This window comes from Perca flavescens, unplaced genomic scaffold, assembly GCF_004354835.1.
Source record: "Perca flavescens isolate YP-PL-M2 unplaced genomic scaffold, PFLA_1.0 EPR50_1.1_unplaced_scaf_3, whole genome shotgun sequence".
NCBI lineage: Eukaryota > Metazoa > Chordata > Actinopteri > Perciformes > Percidae > Perca > Perca flavescens.
In genome coordinates, this window is record NW_021166680.1 from 515201 (window position 1) to 536778 (window position 21578).

The window sequence follows — 21578 nt, forward strand, 5'->3', positions numbered from 1 at the left end:
GGTATACTCAGTACCGGTTCACAATGTCAGTGTGTGTGGTATGATGATCTGGGTTTCTAAAGTGGGTATGAGCGTTCCGTGATCGTTACCGGGAGCTTGTCGTGCCCATTGAGCGTGTAAGCTAATTAGTCTCCAGACAGGCACGTGGACTATAGGTAACATTTTGCAGCAGGAGCAGCAGCAACAGAAGCGGCGCCAGCAACATGACAAGCGATAACTCATCCAGCAGCTGCCAAGCAGCAGCGCCTTCCGTGGCCTCAACAGTCACGATTCTAAGGGTGTGGGACATGGTGAAAAGACACATGGTGAAAAGACACTTTGAATCTTTACTAGCAACTGCCAAACGGTCGGCCACGAAGAGCAGGGCTGAGTCCAACATACAGTCTCTGGTCAAGGAACTTAGGAACCTAATGCAAGTGTGTGGCACACGGCTGCAGAGCATTGAGGCTTATATCTCGGAATTGCATAGACAAGATGAGGGTACTGTGCTCAACAAGAGCCAGAACTGTCCAGAACTGTCCATTGCAACAGACTCCATGCTGCAACCTAGTAGGAGACTGGCATTTCCTCTACATGGAAGACAACCGGTTTTTGGATACATGAAGCTGGTCCCAGAAACGATCTTGGTCGGTGGCGAAAGCGACAACGGGCAAGGGCACGTAAAGAGAGCCAAATTCACTGTCCCCTTAGGGGTACTGAAAGAGGTGAATGAGACCTCGTGTGGTGATTCCACTCAAACGGGACACTGTGTCCCTGTTGTCAGATATCTTTCAAGGTTTCTGAGTTTTGGAAGCACGCGTTGTTTGAGATTGCAGAGAGTGGTAACAGAGTGCCAGCCTGGCAGTTCTTGGACGGCTCAGCGGCACCCAGGTGGATAGTGGAACAGACTGCGGGTTGGAGCAACCCTATTTACAGACCCAGAGGTTTAGAAAACGCCTATGAGATTGGACAAAGTCTTGTAGAGCTGAACCTGAAACACTTTCTTTCAGACTACGAATTCTCTCGAGCTCTTGATAGCACTTTTGGGTTCCTGGCTTTACAGTTGAGAAACTAAACCATGTTCTCCTACTGTACCAACCTCAAACCACGCCATTGTCTTCTCCCTTGCCTATGCATCCGCCTATGCCTCAGCGGCAACGCATTCATGGGACCGAGGACAGGACGGAACCCATACAAGAAGACATGGTGACTTTCGACTCCTTTATCGGAGTAGCGGCTCTGGGTCCAGATTACTCTTTTGTGAAATGCAAGGTCACTGAAAACACAAAGAGTGTGGAGTGCTAAAGATCAACCGTGTGACCTGTGACGTCCCACGGAGCACTAGTGAAGAAGCCCTACTACTACCACTACAACCACAACTCCCATGGTAACGGTAATGGTGAGCATTGCACTAGTGACATCGTCTAACCCAAAATACACATTAACGACGCACACGTTGTCCATCCATCTTGCTCTTCACGCTGCAGACGAGTACCCTGTACAGTTTGGTACTCCGTCGTCATGAGTGTGGTGAACCTGGACCCGAGCAGCTACAAGCTGAAACCGTTGGACACAATCGAGCGCTTGTTGAAAGCCCCCAGATTCATGACCGATCCCCACAGCTCATTTGCCCAGTTCGTGGTCGACAACCTAACCACCAATAGTTCCATCACCGCAGAGGCCACCGTGATGATGGCGCAAGCTCAAATGGGAGCTACTCTGTTTAGGCAACAGAAAGACACGAGTCGTCTACTCGCTGGCTTCGTCTACAAGATGCTAGTCCCAGACAAAGTGGTGCCCACTGGTACCAGATTCTGCAAGCGCTAAAGGATCACGGATCAGCGCGAGGCTCAGCATGGCACCCACGACACAATCACCAATGGAGTGCAGAGCAGAGAGTACAGCCAAGTGTTCCAGCACAAGTCCTTTGTGGTCACCATGCAATTTGGATGCCTCCTCAGCGTCACAGTGCCCACAGAGGCCTTCGACCCGATCAAAAGAGAGTTGGACATGGCCAGTACTTCTTGGGAGCTGACAAGGACCACTGAAGTGCTCCGTTACTGTGCCGCTCAACCCACCCTGATGGACAGGATCGCGCACAGGACCACCACCGTCAGTCGTGCAGAGAAATTGGACTCCGTGTTGATCATGGCAAAACTCATGTGCGGCATGGTCAACATACAGCCCAACTCCTTTGTCTTGCGCTGGAAGACGCTCGGAGGATCCTGGCAAGCGATAAGCCCGAAGTTGTGATCATAGGTGACACTCTGTTCCGCATCATCTCCCAGAGAAGCTGCAATGTCTGGCTTCAGATAGTCAGCGAGGACACCCGTATCACACCCGAGTTCTCCGTGTACACAATGGCCAACGAGAACAATAGAGGCGGGGAGGGTACGATTTTACCATGCAACAGGTCACACAGCAGGCTCTGGGTGACAAAGATCTACCCTTCACCAACGAGTCGTGCTTCCCAGACAGCCCGTTCGACATGAAAGTACACCACATTGGACTCGGAGGAGGCCCCACGGACAGGATCCCCATTGTGACCGTGGACTCGGTCCAGATGGAGCTGGATGGCCAGAGAAACTGTGGTGGCAAATTTTATTTCAACCATTTGTTTAATGATATTGACCATTTGTTTAAAGATTGTTTTAAACCTCCACATAATCCTGTTCCTTCCTGTAGACTTAAAGGCACCAGTGAGAGAGCTGGCCTTGTAGACTGTGAGCAATAACATAAGTTATTTTCGCTAAAGAAATTGCAGCTCCTCATTTGTTTATTTCTCTCAGATAAAGTGAAGAAGGCTATAACACTGTCTGAACCGTATCTCTTTCTGTCTCCTGAGATAAGCAGGTGTTTAGTCTAATGTAGGAGACACAGGAGCAGAATGGAAGGTTGTAAAATCATCTGACTGTCTATGGTATTTTTTAGAAAAGTGGCAGCATGCTAAAGATATTTGAAGAGGGGTGGCTTAACGAGAGTTTCTTCACTATAAGATGTTTTGATTTTTAGGTTTCTAGTTAGGAAAGACATTTTCAGTTGTGCCTTTGAATTTGATACCTTTGAAAACTGTGTTTTCTCCATTTGCAAATGTGAATAAATACTCAAAGACCAAACTTTGGTTTGATTCTCAAACAGTCGTTATTCGTTTTCATTTGATCATTGATATTTCTAAACGCTGCTGCTTCATAGGAAAACTTCCACCACAATTTGGCGTTGTCTAGCAGGATGGTTGAGTTAACAGAGAAAAAGAGCTCCGTTGGGTCGCTGATGATTGGCTAACCAGGGATCAAAAATCACCTGCCTCATACCTCTAAGCTTAAAAAGGTTTTTCAGAGGGAAGAGGGTTAGGACCGCAGAGCACTCTTGACTGTTTTCCACTCCATTAAAAACGAACAGGAAGAGATTTCAGGCACCACGGTAAGATAAAATTGATTAATTACAATTGGATTGTGAATTCAAGGTTTGTTCAAAACATTCTAAGCAAGCAACTGTTGCTAAACGAATTAAGTGATGAATAATTGGCGAAATCATTCTCTTAACTAAAGAGAATAAATGAAACTAATTCTGACTTTTGTGAAGTGAGTAACTGGGTATTTGTTTTTGGTTATTAGATAGGACAAAGATATAAGTGAGGTTATGAATGACATCTTTTTGCAGACATGGACAACGTCGGACATATTTATGATTGAATTCTCATATGGTGATAAGACAATTGATTGACGGACAAGACCAGTAAGAGAACTGGTAGAACAGTAGGCAAGGCCTAAAGAATTAATCTCTGAGAAACTGATAGCACGTTTCTTGATTAAAGAGGCGGACTGCAGAGTAAAACAAAACAAAAAATAGTTAACTATTTAAGAGATTTTTGACTGCAGGGTCGCACCGGTTTTTCATACAAGTTTCCCGAGCAAAAACAAATAGTCTACACTCTAAACGAGTTTTGGACCCTTTAAGGACAACCTGCAGGACGGTCTGGGTTGTAATGATACTCTAAACGAGTTCTGGACCCTTTAAGGACAACCTGCAGGACGGTCTGGGTTTTAACATTACTCTAAGAGAGCCTCTTGATTATTTAGAGACAGACTGCAACAAGGCAAAACATACTAAATAGGTCGAGTTATTTGACTATTAAGTTGATTTTGTCCGCAGGGCTGTACACGGGTTTTCACGCAAGTTTCCCGAACAAATAACCTTGCGGTGTGGTGACGATCACATCGACCAAGACATAATATACTATAAAGTCCAAGAATCAATTATGGGAAACGAAATTTCCCGTTCCAGTGATGCAACTGGACCCATAGTGGATGAAATGACTTATAAATATGGACCGGAATGTTTGCGATGTCTGTCATAACTGGTCAAAAGCTTTGGCTTTCCGAGAAACGGATCTTTGTGTACAAAGACACTGAGAATGTTAAAGCAAGATTTTAGAAGAAGTAGAAAGAAAATTAATGGGAAAAAAACAAAATTAAGACAGAGGATTTAAAGCTACTGGGTATAAGAAAACAAAGAATGTTTTAAAATATAGATAAAACACCTCAGACAGAGAACAACACCTGTGCCTCTGTTTGACTGAGTCCAACAGCTGATGAAGAAGGTAGCGCTAACACACACACAATTGCTTCATGCAATGAAGAAATGCTTTGCACCGATACACTGTTTTTGTTTTTGCTATTAGGGACAATTGATAGGTTAGAAAGTTCTTAAAAATTATCTATTCAGTTATACATTATGTATAATGTATAACGTATATGTTATACATTATAGTATGTTATCTTCTGAAACCTAGAAGAAAATGCCTACTACTGAATGTAAAGTTAAAGAGGTTCCACTCACATAACTTGATTATTAGAGCTAAAGATTTGACACTGAAGATTATTTGGTCATTCTATTTGGTCAATTGGAGTTGCAGGTCAAACAGTGAGAGAACAATTCTCTGTTCCTTTCTCCTGTACATGGGAAAAACAATTCTTGGTGTATGAAGGTTCCACTTATTTGGTTTAGGTATTGATTTGTTTTTCACTTTTAAAATTGGTTTAACCTCCACACCTGACAGATTGAGAATTTCTCGTAATGATGCAACGGACTTAAACATTTTTGTTAATTACAGTGTGGCTAAAATGACCTCACTAAGGCGGCGTCTGTAATCCCTGCCTCTGACTGCATGAAACCTGACAACCAATACATCACTCAAGGCTGCATCTGCTTTTTATCCCTCATGAAAAGTTTTTTGGTGCAGTGCTGTTTTCATGTAAAATGAACAGAATAGCAGCTTTCTTCAGTTTAGTGTTAACGATTAGATTTTCACGTAAATACACATGCTTGCAATGAAGACATGCTTTTTGCATGCTACAAACACCCTACACGATAGACAGATCAAATTAGATGCAAAAACAACACGACAAACAGAAATAGACAAACTTTTGGAAAATATGTCCAAGTATTAAAATTAGTAGTAAAATTGACTGACTGGACTGACATTACTGATAATGTTTTTATTTGTCTCCATCGACAGGAAACTATAGAAAACCTATACGACAGCGTAGGCCTTGTATTCACAGTGTTTTACATATTCAGTGAACCTGTGACTACAATAGATGCATATTCACATGGTAAAACGACATTTTATTTACTGATGTTTCACCACCTTTTTGTCTCAGGTACAGCGTTATCTCTGGGCAAAACACACAAATGTGACGTGGATTGATAGACAAATTGTCAACCTGTAGTCATCAAGCTGTGTTCGGACTACAGACCCCAGAAACATCAGTACACGCTAAAACAGGAAGTAATCGACAGAAATCCGACCGTGTTTTTAACTCTTTACTGACGGATGGGGTTTATAGTTCCATGTTTAGATTCTGTAGCACGTACACTTATTCTCTCAAGTAACATAAATAAGAAGAATCATTTTTATTACGAATGTTAAAGTTTAGTTTCATTCAGGACCTTCGAGCAGTAAATGCAGAGGGTCTTGAGCTCAAGCACCTAATATCTCCCACAGCTAAACATAACATTCTGCAGGGAATGTTAAATGTTTTGAATCTCTGTTGTTTTGTCTAACGTTTTTCTTTTCTCAGAGTTCCAGTAGAAAAGACTGTAAATATCGTTTTATAGTTCTGGGTGATGGTAAGCTGTACACCTTGACACACCTTTGTAAGGAATACATTGAGTTGTTAATTAATGATGCCATAAATTACAGAAAGAATAACAGTGTGTTTATATGTACCCTGGAGAGATCCTTCTTTCTTTGACAGAGGACAGCCAGAGGAGGAGACACACACACACCACACAGAGATAAGACACAATCTAAAACCAAACATGAGTAGTACAAGTGAAATTTTGGTTTAAAAAAATGATTTTGATATACATTTTTGTTGAATGTTATATGATATGATGCTTCCCATAATAGGTAACGATTTGGATAAATAGAAGGCTAAAAACTTTAATTTGTAATTCTTGGAACTAGCAGATAGTAATTAGTGTTACTTGGTTTGTAAACTATAGATAAAAAAAAAATGAAAAACAATGTATTTTGGGTAATTCGTCTTAATGGTGATATTGAATAAATGAAGGTTTAAATGAGATTTAATCCTAAAAGCAGTACATTTCATGTCGTACTCTAATGAGTTTTTGAGTTGCTATATCAAAAATTGTTGTAACTAAATTAGTTGATGTTGACATTGAAACACTTTACTGTCGTGAAAAGTCCCCTAAAGAAATTATTCATTGAACTTTGGTTACTGATAAACAGGATTTGCTGTAAAACCTAGAACAATGTTAAGGATTAGAATATTAAACAGATTATTTATATTGCTTTTGAGTCATGAGCTTTGTCATGTCTCAAATAGGAGGGATATAGTATAGCAATGTTAAATAAGGGGTTTAATAAAGAATAAGGAAAAGTAGCAAGGAAATAAAAAGTGTTCAATAAAAAAAATAAAAAATTAGGTTGATTTTTCTAAAGACGTTTGAAATACTTGTTGTGACATCACTGTAGCTCCAGTTTAAAAGACCTTAAATAACCAAAGTGCTAGAATAGTTAACAACTGTACATTTAAAGAAAAAAATCTGCTTAACTGAGAACAAGGTTCAACTGTACAAACAAAATTGATAGTTCAACTGTAAACAAAAGGATCACCTACCCCTGATTGACACAGTAGTGTAAGGGGATGCAATAGTAATTGTTTTTGTTTTATTGGTTCCGATTTGCTCCAAAGAATTTTGCTCTAAAGATTTTTTTTTTCTTTATTTAGACATACGTGAGGGAGAGGCCCATAATAATAAAAAACACCTATTTCTTCCACAGCAGTATAAGGGAAATGATAGGTTTGGGTAGGTTATTGCGTGAGAATCACTGTTAGACTTAGCTGTAATTTCTACAGTTACTTACCACAAAATGCCCAGTAAAATACCATCATTTTCTTTTCCGGTTCATTACTGTAATATGCATTGCATTATGGGTAATAACATTTAATTTACAGTGATTTACTGTATATTTTGAATTTGCGGTAGTCTGCTGTAAAACAACAGCAGTAGTGCTACTGTAGTTGAATAAGACTAACTGAATTTTAAATAAAATTGTTAGTTAATGTTATAGAAGCATAAGAATGAAATGGAAAAATAAAATATCACTATAAAATGAAATACATTTAATTTGTTATGCTTTTAGCAGTGAAGGTAATTAAAAAATGTGACATGTTTTTCAGCAGTGTTAATCATTTATTGAGAGAAACAAGAAAGCCATTATGGATATAAATGCTTGACCGCCAGATTTGAACTCTGACCTCACGACTTCAGAAGAGTAGCGCGTAGACACTTCGAAGGCGTTGAAAGGAGTAACTTCAAAGGAGTACCGCCCGGTTTGGCCTGTGCGTGTGCGCACCAGAGTCCCGGTCACACACACTCCTCGAAGAGAGCTGGAGCAGCGTCAAGGTAAGACCAATTTTGCTAATTCTGTGACATTAAAATTTCTGCTCACAAGCCTTCCCAAGCAGAGACGTAGGTTTAGTTTACCGACCTTCGTCATAGCTAGGCAAGAGCAAACTGTTAACTATAGTTCATTTCCCCCATTGTGTGATTAGTTATAATGACGACGTTCGGTAGCCTAAAGCTAACACGCGTTGTTCGGGACATCTTTTTCACTTGTCAGACCACCATTATCTTTGTCGGAATTAAAAAGTAACCCATATTCTAGAAGTTTAAGGTCAGTAACTGCTAGCCTTTTAGCTTGCTGTTGCTGCATTTTGGCTAAAATTACCTCCGCTTATGTTGAGTCTGTGGGTTGGTTTGTCAGTGTTTTAGCATGATTAAGCAAAACGTACCGCATTTATATTAACCTAACATTAGTGGAGGTAAAGTTAACATTAAACCGTTACCTCTACAGTTGCCCATCTAGTTTTAATAGCACCTAATGTTAACATTACATCTTTTTAAAAAAACACCCACTCTAAAAGTTATGTCGGGTGACAAGGAAGACGTCTTTAAGTAATGTTAATGTGAAGCATTTGTGGATAGCATTTTTTTCCCCTTGGCTTCAGAGTTTGGCCACTTAAAACCATCAAGATGTCCAGCAAAAAAGTGCCCAACGTTACAGTAGTATTGTTGCATTCTGTAATGTGATATCATTGAATTCATCCTTTTTAGTTTATGAGACCTAAGCCAAATATTGTTTAACTCAAAGAATATGGTGTTAGGAGTTGAGCGTATTAGCTACCATGGTTTATGCATTACGTTTTTTTCTTCACAACAGTGTTGTTGTTAGCTATCTAGCTATCTATTACGTGATTAACCTTTTAATGCATCACATAACATTCTGTGTTATTTTTTTTTTTTATCTTGTTGTAATTGTGTTTTATAACACCATGCATGCACTTAAAAATATAAATTTTCATCATTTCATATGTAGAACAACAACCAATTAGCCTACTTCCAATATGTGAGATGCTTTTCTCTTTTTAGTTTGCAGCCAACCTTGACCAAGATTTCAATTGAGCAGGAGGTGACATTGCCCACCACACCAAGGCGGATCATGCTAGGTACGAGAAATGGTTTGAAGAAGAGGAGGATGTTTTATTAGCCATGTATGTTTGGTATTCTGTGACACACTGTAAATGAGATAAGATGTTTGTTTGTTTTTTAGGAAGAAGTTTGACATCTTCCACCCATTGGATGGTCAGCATTGAGGGGAAGGTCCTCTTTGAAGCTAACCAACTTAATGCCAGTGCTTTTGTCGTCTTCTTTGGCTCCTTTTATGCGTTCAATCTTGAATATCAAGAGTCAGCATCTACTACATTGGAGTTGGTACAAGGTAAGTAATTATCTGCATAAAGCATTTAATAGGTAATGGTACATATTTGGACTATATGAGCACTCTATACACTTACTGACAAAGAGAAAACAACTGAGAAAAAGATTTGGGTATATAGAGCCCTATTACTGTGGTAACTTACAGTGAAAACACACCGGGCACGTAAGCGTTGCACAGCTATTTTTATTTCAGCGCCTATGTCGTCCAATCGATCCGTTCATAGTCACGGAGCGGCCACTTTGGCCCGCGAGCTGCAGCAATAATTTCTTGTCATTCGGAGAATGTGTCAAGCAAGGCAGTTACTCACATAGACAGTATATCAGAATGGACCACCAGATCCCGTGTCTCTGGACGGAGACCAGTGAAGGCTATTAGAAGCACTTTTCCGGTGATCCCTAGCTTTACTGAGCAGCCTCCAACTGAGAGAGACAACGTAAATGTGACGTGAGCAATGTGTCTGAAAGTTGTAAGTCTTCTGGTAGCTGTGCCAAAAGAAATCTCAATCATTCCCAATCTTACAGAGGCGGAGAGTGTAGGTATATGTAAGGAGATAACATAGGCACAGGCTAATTATTGATCACTAACATGATAGTTAACATTAGTAATTAAACCTAAACAGCTAATGTAAGTCCAAACTGCCTGTGAGCTTCTCCTGTACTATACGGTAATTCCTCTACTGTGTGACAGTAAGTCTCGTGGTTATGACCCAATCGTTAGCCTATTTTTATAAAAACATCTGCTACAGAGACATAACGTGAGGTACAAGGTAATGGAGCCTTTTATACATTGTCGTTTTTCTCAACCCGGTCTCACGGCAGTTCGTGTAAATGTCCACGTTATTCTTAATCTCTTGATACGTGTTCACGGGAGATGTTTTTCTTGTTTTTTACGTGTAAATGTCACATTATTTTTTACGTGTAAATGTCACATTATTTTCTCGGGGAAAGGACGCCGGGAGGCGGCCGAAAAGGTCGCTCCATAAGCCGGGAGGCGCCCGCGAGGCGGCCCGCGAGACGGCCCGCTGGGGACGCCCCACAATAACGGGATGGTGGAGTTTGGGTTTAGGAAAAAACTTACGGGGAAAGGGTGCCTTAAACGCCGGGGAAAGGGCGTCGTAAACCCCGGGAGATGCGCCACAGTAACACGCGGGACAAAACACCACACGCAGGGACGCCATCCCCGGGAAACAAAGCGCCGAACACGGGACGCGATCCCCGCTCGCCCGGGTGAAAGTCCTGTTTTGTTTGACCCATCCACCACCCCGACCAACCTCCCTACGCGGATTTTCGGCTTTTTATATTACTCCCTACAATTTTCGTGCTGTGGCAACAAAATATGCATCCCATTGAAATACCTTACTTTACATTTTCGTGTTGTCCGCCACGTAAAAAACGACAAAAACGTCTCCGTGAACACGTATCAATAGATTCAAATAACGTCACATTTACACGAACTTACATGAGACCGGGCTGTGTTTCTTTAGAAATAAACAATGGACAAATATTCTTTAAACGCTTCAAATGTAAAGTTATTCTCTGTCAAAGTGACGTCAAAATGAATGCTAGTCAGTGGAATGCTAACGGAGGTGATCGCTTTGTAGCATCAAAATGGCGACATAGGAGGTTCGAGTTCTGAAGCGAAGTTTACCCCCTTGATTAATCACATACAGGAAGACCACAGTAGGTTCATGGGGATTTGGGCTGTCTTGACTTCTCACAGCGAGACACGCGATCAGGCACAAGGATGGATGGACAAAGAGAGTGACAAACACACATATACTGTATATAGCCTACAATTACCACAGTTTTCCCCACAAATCCTGTCTCTTTCTATCGGAGAGAGAGAGGGGCCGAGAGAAGAAGGATGGCTTACAGCGACGCGTGCCCGGTGTGTTTTCGCTGTGACTTACTGAACCGAACGTGCTCGCTGGCAGGTTTTCTTCCATATATACTGTATATTTAAAGGGGGATAAATGGCTCTATTTAAAGATGACTGCTGTGGATTATTATGATATATCTTATATATCTTAAGGATCAACCCAGATGAGGGCACCAAGTGCATGGTCAAGTGGGTACAAGCTGCAAGGCGGGAGTTGTCCAAAGAAAGCTGACAAGCATCAGCTCCCAAGTCACCACCTTCCTCCAACGGCTCACCGAGTTTGAGTGGAAGACATCAAACTAGGTAAGCATTTTATTGTGTGATGTAATATAGTTAACATCAGAAAAATGATTACACAGTACGATGAACAGTGCAGCTACGTACCCTGCCTGCTCCAACATCGACAGAACTAAATGCACCGGCATCCTGTATTTAACACTTGTATCAGCACTGGTCACAGTTACTCAGCAAAAGTTACATAGTGTTGTTTTAATTATAGTTAAAGTTTTCATATGTTTTTTGTTTTTTTTGTCTTAGTGACTGATAAGAACAACAATCTTTGAAATTGGTCCAGTATTGAGCAAGAACACTGACCTGCAGCTTCGAACCGGGCTCCAATGTAATCATATAGGGCAAATGTGCGTCGTCAATTTCGTCCACTAAAAGTTCTGTTTTTGCCACTGACGGTCTCAGATTATTATTCTAAGTGTCTGACAACATTATGGAAAGGATCCCTACAGAGATAGACCTTTAAGTTAAAGAGGAAGATCCGTTTTGTTTAAACAAGAAACAGCCCCGAAATTACCATCACCAAACCCACCAGACGATCAAAAGTTACTGTTTATTTACACAGAGTCTGGTGGGTTAAGCAATAGCAATTTTGGGGATGTTTTTATGATTTAGAAAAAGGATCTTACTCTTTAACAGAAGAACTGTTGACCTCGGTAGGAATCCTTTCCATAATGTTGTCAGAGATTGTCAAAGATTGTTGTCACTTAGACACAAGAACATAGGAAAATAGGGTCCAGGTTGAAAAAAAGGTAAACTTTAGGATATACTGTATACTGTGGTAAATTTTGTAATTTATTTTATTTCTACTTTTCATGTTTATACAGATGTTTGAGAGGATTGGTCATAAAGATATGCCTTAAAGACATGGAAAAGTCATGAAAATATATTAGTAAAAATGTGTATGAATTCTGAAATTAGAAAATTAATCAAACAGGAAAAATAATTTTTTAACTGTGCTGGGACCGACAGACAGCAAAAGAAAGTAGAAAGACCTTTGAATTATCTGGGGAGGAAAAACCCTGTAAACTACTACTACTGATGACTTATGTGTTATTTTTATACTGTCATATTCTATGTTTTTGCAGAAATTGTAAGTCTGTTTAGATGAGATAAACTCATGACCTTTCTCTGCTTCCCATACAGTCCAGGACGGACCACCCCAGCAGATGTGGATCAGCAAGCATGAGTATCATGGGTCCGGCCCCTTATCGTCCTTCACACATGCTTCTCAACAGACTGCTCCTCCTTCCCCTCCCCAACCAAATGCCCAACAACTTCACCTCTGTGGTAAACATCCACACCACATTTTTCAAACATACTCAGGATTTCTAAGAAAATAACAACTGCCAAGATAAAGGATGAACTGATGGCTATGTTATTAATTAAAAAATGTGCATTTTGTTTTCTTTGAGTCAAATCAAATGGTAACTGTGACATCAAGGCTGCCCATTGTTTGGCGCATACTTAAACATGGTTGTAGTATTGCTTGTGTGTAAATTGTGTCTGTTTTTTTTGCACTGCAGACTTAAAATTATCTTGGTCTTGGTATTTGTACCTGTATAATACGAAAATAAAAATGTATTACTTTTGTACATGGACTAAAGTCAATTATTTGGAATTTATTAAATTCAATAGCATTTATGTAAAATAATCAATAGTTTGTACTACCAATGCCAAATAGTGTAATATACTGTGAACCACAATTGCAGTAAAACTATAATACATCATGACAATTACAGTATAATTTAGCAAATTGTAATTACAGTACAATTACTGTAAGGTTATTATACTGTAAAACCAAGTTACAGTAAGGGTATTATACTGTAAAACCAAGTTACAGTAAGGGTATTATACTGTAAAACTAAGTTACAGTAAGGGTATTATACTGTACAATGGAACTGCGGTAAGTGCATCATACTGTAAATAACATGTACAGTTATGGTACTGTAATGGGGTAGTTACAGTAACTCACCCGCAAATATACAATAAAAAGTCTAACAGTGATTTTCTTCTGCTTTTTTTGGCCATGAGAATCCAGGTGTCAAGCCTGGGGATTCTGTGGTGATAACAACTTCAGGAGGAAGGATTGGCAGATAGGCGGTGAAAGAGACCATCGCGATCGTTCCAGTGACTCAGGGCAGTGAAAGGTTCCAGGGAGAGTCACCTGGATACACGCATCACTACAAAAAGGTTCTGGAGGCGAAGAGGACAGGTTTTTCTACAACCTGCAACAAGTGACGAGCAGATCCTCTGCTGAGTCACCCATGTGCCATTTCTGAAGCGACAGGGAAAACTGGAGTGTTTTCTCACTGTTTGCAACACGTTGAGAGAGGAGAAAACGAGAAGTTTTTCCAAGGAGAAAAAAAACAGAAGCTACATATTGGTATTGTAGCCTGCTGTTTAAAATCTTTTCAGAAGACAGCAGTGATACTGATCTCTTCTCTGACAACCACAGTACATTCTCTGACAGTGACAGCAGAATACACTTCACGATTGAAGAGGACACACCACCACCTCTCTGAACACACACACACACTCACTGCACATTCTTTTGAGGAGCATCTGACATTCCTCTGTGACTCAGAGCAGTGTGCTCTGACACACACACACACACATGGAGCAGACGGACAGAAAGGACTGGAACAGGTACCTTTCAAGAAGAACATGGGGGTTTTCCACATTTGTAGTGTGATTATTACGATTTTCTATTGTGTTTATGGTTTTGCATTTTATTTTTGATGAGAGAAAAGTATGATAAATCACGTGTAACCAATATTTGCATACAAAAACACTCTAGGAATAGTGAAAAACATGGAGAGAAAGACAAGTGATACGTTCACTGCTTTCCATGTAAAGGAGAAAATGGTGGTTGGAATACAATAAGTACTAGTACAGAGCTAATATTACTGTAATGATTAACTCACGTCCACTCTTATGTTCCAATAACAGGCATTAGGATGGTTGGTATACGAATGCTACTAAATTGGAGTACTTGGGGTTTAACCATGGGTTGTCAATGGACATACGCATGGGTAGATATGAAATTAGTAAATTTTCACACTTCACACCAGGTTATTTTAATGGTTAAATACATAACACATTCTTTACAAAAATTATAAGGCAGTAGTCTGATGTGACATTAACCAGTGACAAATAGGAGGGTTTTTAGCAGATTATGTTTGGTCTTCGGATTTGTTTTTGTTTTGTTTGCTATGTCGTTACCCTAAACAAGAAAAAGAGTTCACTTCATTCTTATGGTAAATATGATTGAGCCTTCTGACGTATTTCGTCTTTCTGAATATGATAATAATGTTTGGACACCGTCTCTGATACTGTGGGAGATTGATTCATTTTGTTTTATTCTTTGATAAGAATGCTTGCTACTATTTAAAAGAGTTTTTTTTTTGCACCTTTCCATTTAACATGGTATTTTTAAACAGACAAAAGTAAAATTTATTTTTGTGATTATTTTGTAATCAAAAGGGTGAACTGTTTTTTTTTGTTTTTGTTTTTTTATTTATTTGTTTATTTGAGCAGTTATCATTCTGCTCAAATTCTGCTTTAACCATTTGTTTAATGATATTGACCATTTGTTTAAAGATTGTTTTAAACCTCCACATAATCCTGTTCCTTCCTGTAGACTTAAAGGCACCAGTGAGAGAGCTGGCCTTGTAGACTATGAGCAATAGCATAAGTTATTTTCGCTAAAGAAATTGCAGCTCCTCATTTGTTTATTTCTCTCAGATAAAGTGAAGAAGGCTATAACACTGTCTGAACCGTATCTCTTTCTGTCTCCTGAGATAAGCAGGTGTTTAGTCTAATGTAGGAGACACAGGAGCAGAATGGAAGGTTGTAAAATCATCTGACTGTCTATGGTATTTTTTAGAAAAGTGGCAGCATGCTAAAGATATTTGAAGAGGGGTGGCTTAACGAGAGTTTCTTCACTATAAGATGTTTTGATTTTTAGGTTTCTAGTTAGGAAAGACATTTTCAGTACCTTTGAAACTGTGTTTACTCCATTTGCAAATGTGAATAAATACTCAAAGACCAAACTTTGGTTTAATTCTCAAACAGTCGTTATTCGTTTTCATTTGATCATTAATATTTCTAAACGCTGCTGCTTCATAGGAAACCTTCCACCACAAAACACTTCCACAGAACACAAGGCCTTCTGTAACTCGGAGGGTTTCAAGTGGGAGTACTTCACTGCATCAAATCAACCCTTGAACGTGCTCTCCACGACAGACTCTGACGGCGTCAACTACAAGCAGCTTGCCCAGCGATCATCCTGCACCTCGTACCTTCACCAGTATGACGGTGCAGTTGCCTCGGTCAGTCTCCGTAGCCTGCACCCCGTGGGTAACCCGGAGGAGCTGTTCACGAGTGAGCGCAGAGCGAGACTGCAACAACAGGTCAACACGTTGATGAGAGGCGACCTGAACGCCATCCCTGTAGCTACACTGGGTTGTCTTCGCGCGCAGTAGAGACTGGTACAGTAAGATAAACAACCCCGCGTCCGTACTGGAGTTTGACACGCGCAACATGGTGGTACCTATCCCTGATGACAATAATCCCGCACAAGTTGGACAATGACTGGTCAGACCCAGAGTGGCTCTTTTCAACTCGTCAGCCATGATCAGCATCGACAATGAAATGGCTCAGATCGGCAGTGAGTTACTCACGCACTTTGGTGACACCCAGCTGGCTAAACTGGTGCAAGATAACTTGACGTTCCTTGACCGGGCGCTCCATCACGAACACGGCATAGGGTCAATGATCGAACTAAGACGGAAGATCCTAGCTGGAGAAGTGCCTCAAGAATTTGAAACAGAATGGACCAAGGGCAGGTCATTTTAGTCGTGGATAGCCGACCCGATCTGCGCGTTGCACATACGCCCACGTTCTCGTAGCAAAAGGGGGGGCCTCGAGCGGTACAATTACCGCAGGCGAACGTACCGTGTTGTTACAACTCGAGGGGTTGAGTTTGGATGATGTGGACTATTGCAATCTCATGTACTGGATCATCCTACCAGCCCTCGAAGATCGAGTGTACGGATTGGCGCCTGTAATGGAGATGAAAGTGCCCGCGTTCATATCCAATACAGACGGCAGGACCGCAATCTGACCAGGGAGTTAGGCCTTCCCAACAGCAACCTTCTCACGGTGATGCGTTTGAATGGCAACTGCGCTTTCTCCAAGGCAGCGCTGCGCACCGGCGTGAGACGTGAGTGACATGTTTGAGCCTACTGCGTTGACACACGAGCGGTCTAGCGACACCGGATTCAGCGCAACATCCGTGGTCACCTATATGTGGGCGATCAGACTGCAAAAACTCACGGGTATCAGCAACGACTCCAGCCAAGGTGTTACTGGGGATGCACTACAGCACCCTGTTGACCCACAATGTCATACAAGAGCACTACAATACAAAGTACTAATCGGGTATATCCTACCTGCTTTTCAGAGGCGTGCGTTTCACGGGATGTGGTGTCTCTCTCATTCGACAAAAGTCAGCTTTGTACACACTGGGCACCAAGATCCTCTGTAAACCCACTTCTCAACACGCACCAGGTGCACACCGTGAACCAATACTGCGAGTCTACTGTCATACCAGAGACCATAGAGTCCCCGGGGTCCACGTCCCCAACCTGTACATGAAAGACGTGTGAGGAGGAGCGTGCACATACACACTAATGGCCCCTTCAACATGGTGGTCGCGGACGCGTTCAACGGTTTCTGCCCAGAGTCAGAGTACTCGGCGGTTACCGCAGACCTTACATCTTCACAACCGTCGCTCCGAAGACTCAACGGGTCCATTACCAAGGACCCCTGGATGCTAGTCGACGCGTACACTTGTATGCCAAGTCTACGCCATCCCTTCAGCTCCGGCGCGGGGGTGTAAACAAGTACACCAACAGAGACCGCAACGAGGAAAGCAATCACAAGCTCTTCCGAGAGACACTTCACATTGCGGAGTTTGAAAAGGGAGTACTCGACCCCATTGGCGATCCTTCAAGGATACTGTGGAGAGAGTGAATGGAGACAAGCGTACCACAGACATAATGCAGCCAAAGCTTGGAGTGGCCTACTGTGGTACCTATAGTATAGGGCTCACATCTGACAAGAAGCTCATGTGTGCCAGTGACTTGACCCAGGAGACCCTGCTCGAGAGGCTAGCGCCTAGAATCAACGGAACGGGTATATTTGCCTGCAACCCCATCCAGACAACCACCGCCTGATCAACCCTATATTCAACAGGATATTCGCAAATACCAGGTACTCCCGATACTTGAACCATTAACTTGCGATACCATGGGACGATTGACAAGAGTCAGAATCATTTCACTGTCCCAATGGGACAAAGGGTGCACGGTTGTGGCTTAGCACACACCATAGCCCTGGCACTGTATGCCTTGACTGACTTTGTGCTCTCGTGTGGTGTAAACTTTTTCAACTCGCTCTACATGCACCCCATGGAACAGGAGAACAAGCTAATCCTGAGCAGGAAAAGGGAGGACGCCAAGTTGGACACAGCAATAAATGGGGGAAGGCTTGATGCTCACAGGTTGATCGGTGCCGTGAAGACTCTCTCAGACAACTTGGGACTACAACTCAATGCATCAGCATATCTCAACAGGCAGGTGTTAACCCTGGCTGTGCAAAGGACCTGGACAATGCGAGAGAACCTGTCACGAGAGTAACCGTGGAAGATGCTTACCGGGAATACAGTAGAACAAAACCCATGACTGGGATGACCACTGTATAAAGACCTGTGTGTATAGAAATGTGTGTTATTGTGCTCTGGATGTTATGAATAAATAATCTCTCCTATACTAGATATGTGTGTATGTCGTGTGTATATCAACTACAATGTGTCCGATTCGAGGTCCCACACTGTGTGCCAGGTTCATGGCACAACGTATGTTCATGAAACTCCCAGAAAAATAATGTGTACACAACACGTTCAGCTGCGCCATTGACTTTGTTGATGAAACCAGTGACAGTCGTGGCAATTGGAGTCTAGCATTGGATAGTCAACTTTGGCTAGTTTAGCCTTGGTTAAATCTGCATTGGATACCAGCAGTCGGAGACACGTAGCTGCGATCAGATGCCTTCACGTAGCTCCGCACACTCTAGTAACCCAGGCTGCTGGTGACCAAAGCCTCCCTCGGATGCACACCCGTCCTCGGAGAGACAGCCATTTTCGGGTATAAAGTCAATGGGCTAAGCTACGGTATTAAAGGCGAAGGTGTGTTCACTGTGGGAAAGAGGATAGTGAAATTCAAACCATGGACACTGTTCAAGTGCCTGTCCAACCTAATGTGACAGCTTGTATCCCCTTAAAGCGCAAGAGGAAACAACAACTGATCCCCAGGGAGATGTTCATAGATGAAATACAACGCAAAGGGTTCAAATAGGCTTGTCATGGAGTTTCCGAACTTGTACTTTGGTATGTTTTCGATGGATAAGGATGACATGAAGCGAGCCCTGATTGTCCAATTTCATTTACACACCAAACATGCTGCAAATGACAAGGGGATCGACAATAGAGATTACCAGACCCATTGACTGGCGGCCGTGAGTTGCTCGAGTTGTTCCTTGGTGAGGATCATAACTCTTTCCTTATACCAGCTGTGAATATCATGGACAGATACTGTCACTTGCGCTCACCTCGGCGATGATACACGCCAGCTATTGAATAATATCGGTAACATCCGAGCAGCCTGTCTCTCGCTCTCAATCAAGATGTACGCTGTGAACATGACAATTGATGCAAAGGATTTGAACCGACACAACCGCGGTGTAAACAAGGCCTTGGTTGTAGACCCATCCGCAACGCTGGCAAACCCAGGCTCACATACATCCTGTCAGATGCAAGTGGGATACAAGAGGTTGAGAGGCAGATAATTGTAAAGTTGAAAGGGGCCGTATTTCCAACGAACGCTCAGAATATGATCAGCTTACTGTGTGCGTATCTGATCCTGGACTACGGAAAGCCTTCGACTTTGTTGACAACCAAGTACATCCTGAAGGACCGGGCCGCATTCGTGGCTAGCAATCTTTTGTCGAAGACTACGTTGGACGTTATGTTCCTACACTTAAAGAGGTGGCTGTGCATAGCTGTGTGCTGCATGCTCGGGGTGATTGTAGAGTGCGTGACAGAACCCAAAGAGGGGCTCCGTGTGGAAGATAGTTTGATCGCACTCTTGGAAGAGCTGATGCCTGGCAAGTTCACACAAACGGAGCTAGGTGACCTCAAGATGTTATTAAGCCAGGGATGTGTGGTGTGCACCGGTTCGTTTGTCAGCCATGCGGTGCGAGACTCTCTACGTAGGATATCGTCTATGTCATGCTCAGATTGTGGGAAAGGCAATGCTAAGGACACTGATCACAATGATGCCACCACAGACAGTGAAGGGTTACCGAATAAAGTGACTCTGTGTTTGGTTTAGCTATATGTCACTGTACCTGTGAATCACGCTGTATGTAACACTGCGTAAATAAAAACAAACCGTGATAGTCGAGCAAGTTGCAACGTCCTTTTGGATCCCGGTTGTGTCTCACAGCTGTGGAAGGACTGTTAGCCATAGTCGGATAGTCACCAGTGGAAGGATTGTCGGTAACGCGGGCGAACCCAGGCTCAGGTACATCCTGTCAGATGCAAGTGGGATACAAGAGGCTGAGAGGCAGACCATTGTAAAGTTGAAAGGGGCCGTGTTTCCAACGAGCGAGCCATAGTTGGATAGTCACCCGTGGAAGGACTGTCAGCCATAGTCGGATAGTCACCCGTGGAAGGACTGTTAGCCATAGTCGGATAGTCAACCCTGGAAGGACTGTCAGCCATAGTCGGACAGGAATGCTTCTTGCTTATATTAACTGGGTTGACTTAAGGGCTATTGCACAGTAACCACGGGTGACATTCATCTGTTAAGAGGTTTTGTCTATTACACAGACTGAGCAGTACATTTATCTATCTAAACGCAAGGGTTCGAGCTATAACCATGTATATGCCAGGCAATAGTAGAGACAGATCCAACGCAGAAGTGAAGATGATTCAGGTGATTCCTATGGTTGTGTATGTGTCCCAACCTCAACTGGACAGTGATCTGGAAGAGGACAGTGATCTGATTTGTATTGAGGGTAAAAACAGAACCGTGGCAGCTGAACCCAGTACCTCAATATCCCGAGACTCGCCAGACAATGAGACCAGGCAACTCATACATAGGTGCCTAGACGACTTCACGGGACTCGTGAAACCCACGTGGGACGAAAGCAAAGCTCTGTCCACAATGAAAAGAGTTGTGGCTGACCTATTGGAGTAATACAGATGCAAATATAATGGTGGGTATTGATGTATACAAATGACCGTTGTGACTGCTTATAGGGAGTTTAACATGTTTCTGATCTGGACCCTTAGGTCTGGTCAAACACGCATTGGAGCATTGGACCAGAAATGATGACATGGGGGTTGTCAGCAAGATAGCTTCGAACATTTTCAATGATGGGACCAGGAACTGGGGCCGCATTGCCAGCTTGATAGCATTCGGTGCTGCTTTGTGTCAGCGCTTCAATGAGATTGGCAGAGAGGACTGTGTGGCGCTAGTGGGAGAGGAAATCTCCTGTACCTGCTGACTGCCCACATGGACTGGCTGATTAGAAATGACTCCTGGGTCAGTCGACTTACCAATGTAAGTCTGAGCAATTCTACCCTTGTCACTCTAATGAGTAGCTAAAGTCGAGTTCAATTCTTTTTCTTTCCAGAATGGCTTTGTGGAGTTCTTTTGGGTACCAGACCAGGAGTCTACTTTGACAAACATACTCCTCACAACTGCTGGATTTGCAGGCATTGGGGCAGCTCTGACCTTGTTGATCAAGTGAACACCAGGCTTATGCTCCTCGATGACAACGTTGACAAGTTATTCAAGCGTAGTATCATCGGCACCGGTAAGCCACACGCGGACAGGGATCCTTGTTTGGCCACAGGGAAGTTGTCTGTCGCGAGCTCGAGAAGCTGTACAACCTCGTCCAGCAGAAACAGTGCATCGTCGCTTTGGTCAAAGTCACACGTAGTATCATCGGGCACCAGTAAGCCTGCCGTGGACTGGGATCCTTGATT

General features: G+C 42.5%; 1 long non-coding RNA gene and 1 pseudogene across 1 annotated transcript; both read left to right on the forward strand.

Annotated features, from left to right (window-relative positions):
• The first annotated feature begins 8961 nt into the window (after positions 1 to 8961).
• Positions 8962 to 11355, forward strand: LOC114551648 (uncharacterized). Its single transcript, XR_003691958.1, has 3 exons — positions 8962 to 9020; positions 9125 to 9292; positions 11324 to 11355. It is a non-coding gene; the product is annotated as an uncharacterized LOC114551648 (long non-coding RNA).
• A 9108-nt stretch (positions 11356 to 20463) lies between these two features.
• On the forward strand, positions 20464 to 21340 carry LOC114551643 (induced myeloid leukemia cell differentiation protein Mcl-1-like; annotated as a pseudogene).
• The last annotated feature ends 238 nt before the right edge of the window (positions 21341 to 21578 follow it).